The sequence below is a fragment of the Cebus imitator genome, unplaced genomic scaffold (assembly GCF_001604975.1).
Source record: "Cebus imitator isolate Cc_AM_T3 unplaced genomic scaffold, Cebus_imitator-1.0 Scaffold458, whole genome shotgun sequence".
Classification (NCBI taxonomy): Eukaryota; Metazoa; Chordata; class Mammalia; order Primates; family Cebidae; genus Cebus; species Cebus imitator.
Window position 1 is genome coordinate 1175054 of NW_016107773.1, and position 3680 is coordinate 1178733.

Consider the following 3680-nt stretch of genomic DNA (forward strand, 5'->3'; position numbering starts at 1 on the left):
AACTAGAAAACACTGATAAAAGAAATTGAAGATGACATGGACAAATGAAAAAAAAAATAATAAAACGCATGCTCATGGATTGGAAGAATTAATCTAGTTAAAATGACCACATTGTCCAAAGCTATCTATAGATTCGATACAATCCTTATCAAAATACCAACAAATTCTTCACAAAATTAGAAAAAAACCCTACAATTCATACAAAATGAAAAAAGAGACCAAATAGTCAAAGCAATCCTGAGCAAAAAGAAGAAAGCTGGAAGCATCACATTACCTGACTTCAAAACATATTGTAAGCCTATAGTAACCAAAACAGCATGATATTGGTATAAAAACAGACACATACACCAATGGAACAGAATAGAGAACCCAGAAATACAGCCACATACATAGCCAACTGATTTTTGACAAAGCCAACAAGAACTTACACTGGGGAAAGATACTTTCTTCAATAAACAGTGCTAGAAAAATTGGATAGTCACATACAGAATGAAATTGGACCCCTATCTCTTACCATATAAAAAAATTAACTCAAAATGGATTAAACATAAAACTTCAAACTATAAAAACACAAGAAAACCTGTGGAAAACTCTCCTAGACATTGATCTAGACAAATAATTTATGACTAAGACTTCAAAAGCACAGGCAACGAAAACAAAAATAGGCAAATTAAACTAAAAATCTTCTGCACAGCAAAGGAAATAATCAATAGAGTGAAGAAACAACCTGTTGAATGTAAGAAAACATTTGTAAACTATTCATCTAACAGGGGCTTAATATCCAGAATATACCAAGAACTCAAATAACTCAACAGGAAAACAACAAACATTGCCACTAAAAAGCGAGAAAAGGACATGAATAGACATTTCTTAAAAGAAGACAAACAGCCAACAGGTATATGAAAAAATACTCAACATTGCTAATCATCAGATAAATGCAGCTCAAAACCACAGTGAGATCATCTTACCCCAGTCAGAATGGCTATTACTAAAAAGACAAAAAATAGGAGATGTTGCAGAGAAAAGGAACTCTTACACACTGTTGGTGAAAATGTAAACTAGTGTGGCCACTATGGAAAACAGTATGGAGATTTCTCAAAAAACTAGAAATAGAATTACCACTTGACCCAGCAATCCCATGTATCTACCCAAAGGAAAAGAAATCAATATATCAAAGGCATACCTGCACTCTTATGTTTACTGCACTATTCACAATCACAAAGATATGGAATCAACCTAAATGTCCATCAACAGATGTATGAAAGAAAATGTGGTACATATACACAATGGAATACTATATGGTTATTAAAAAGAATGAAATCATGTCATTTGCAGCAACATCAATGGAACTGGAAGTCATTATCTTACATGAAATAAGCCAGGCACAAAAAAAAAAAATGTTGAATGTTCTCATTTATATGTGGAAGCTAAAAAACTTGATCATATGGAGATAGAGAGTGGACAAACAAATAACAGAGATTGGGAAGGGTGAGTGAGGGGCAGGGAGGAGGATGAAGAAAAATGGGTTAAAGGGCACAAACATACAGTAAGATAGAAGGAATAAATTCAGTATTTAATAGCACATTAGGCTGATTATACTTAAAAAAAATGTATTGTGCTTGGGTTATGAATACCCTAAATACTGACTTCATCACTACGCCTTATATACATGTAATAAAATTTCACATGTGCTCCATCAATTTGTGTAAAAAATTAAAAATTTTAAATTATGAACTTCCATTTTCTTTTTTTTAATTTTATTTTTAGTTTAGTCTCCGTAGAGAGTGTCAAAAATTGCCAATGCCAACTATATTTCAAGCCATCACGGCGGGATATTGGGAAAAGTTTTCAATTAGCGATAACCACTCCTCAGATAAACCTCATCGGCTATGATGCTGCCACTGCAGAAGCCTGAACTTCCATTTCTTTAGAGTAAAAGAAACACAAAATTTTAAGTTTAATTTGGAAGTCACTATCAAACATGATAAATATGCATATCTTTTGACCTAGTAATTCCACCTCTAGGAATTTATCTGACATATATTCAGTGTTATTCACTGCAACATTGTTAGATAATAGCAAAAGACTGTAAGCAATATACTTCCCTTCAGTGGGGGCTGGCAAAATGAAATAGAATAAAAAACAAAGAAGCTCTTTGTGGGCTAATATGAAATCATTTCTAAGATACAGTGTTAGGTTAAAAAAAAAAAAAAGGTAAGGTACATAACAATACCTATAGCATTGTATTTGATAGAATAAATGGCCCCAGTTCTTCCCCTCCCTAAGCCCATACACCCTGCAATGTCACTTTGCAGCTCCTTACATTCCTTGAATCTGGGCTAGCCTGTGGCTTGCTTTGATCAACAGAATAAGACAGTAGTTATGTTGTGCCAGAGCCAAGTCTAGGCCTCCAGGGGCCTTTTGTGCTTCTGTTCTTGTGGAATCCTGACACTATGATGAGAACAAGCCCAGACTAGACTGCTTGTGGGTAAGAGGCCTCATGGAGTAGAGCTGAACAATCCCAGCTGAAGCCATTCTAGACCAACCAATCCCCAACTGACCCATCAACTGACCAGCCAAGATGATCTGAGCCTGGCCCTGAATAGTAGCTACTCCCAGCTTACCCTTAGACTCATGAGAAAAAATGAATTATTGTTTTAAGCCACTTAGGTTTTTGAGGGGAAAAGGAGAGGGAGGTCATGTAGTAATCATGCATATTAATATGCTGCTGTTTGTGTAAATTTTCAGGAAAAAAAGAACATATAGATGCATTTGTTTACATATGCAAACTTTCTCTGTAAGGATGCATAAGAAACTGAAAACACAATTGCTCTGTGGGAAAGGAGCCATGGCAACTAGGGGATGAAAGTGGGAGGCCGACCTTTTGAATTCTGAAGCACATTAATGTATTGCCAGTGGATAGATGAATAAAACCTGTTCCTTTTTACGCAAATCTTTTCAGAACCCCCAAATCATCCCTGGCTGGGGATCAGTGGGAAGGGGAACTCTCAAACCCTATTGAGGAGATTATAAATTGGTAGAATCTTGATGGGGTGGTAGTATGGCTTTAAGCAATGCCTATAAAAATATGTAAATGTATATGCAATGTACACTCTATCTCTGTAAGAACCTGCCAGAAGCTGATAAAGCTGGTTGCTTCTGAGAAAGGATCTAAAGGGACTGGAAGTCAAGGGTAAGAGGAAAACTGACTTTTCTCTATAAGTCTTTTTTATTTGCTGTTTAATTATTTTTTTACATTGAACTTTCTCTTTCCAAAAAGAAAACAATAAAATGCACATGTCCTCTGACCCAGCAATTTATCACTTCTAAGAGTCTCTCCTGAAAAAATACTTACAAAAGCAGATAAATTTAAATGTATAACATTTACTTATGTATACTAATAATTTATAAAGAACCTCAATGGCATTCAATTGAGGGTTATATTATGGAATGTTCATACAATTGCTAAAAATGAACCCATAAACCATCACCTATCTGAACGTAGAGCATTCAAGAACTTTTGCAGCGCCCTCTAATGCCCAGTTCCAGTCATTCACTCTATGAATGATCACAAATGGAATCAACCCTGCTAACCATCACCCAGGTCCACAGAGAACATTCCAGAACTCTTTTTTTTTTTTTTTTTTGAGATGGAGTTTCGCTCTTGTTACCCAGGCTGG

General features: G+C 35.4%; 1 protein-coding gene and 1 non-coding gene across 2 annotated transcripts in view; both read right to left on the bottom strand.

Annotated features, from left to right (window-relative positions):
* Nucleotides 1–3680, bottom strand: part of PLAC1 (placenta enriched 1) — a 193496-nt gene that overhangs the window by 187489 nt on the left and 2327 nt on the right. The window lies entirely within an intron of this gene.
* Nucleotides 1773–1913, bottom strand: LOC119468614. The gene has a single exon (XR_005197330.1). It is a non-coding gene; the product is annotated as a U4 spliceosomal RNA (small nuclear RNA).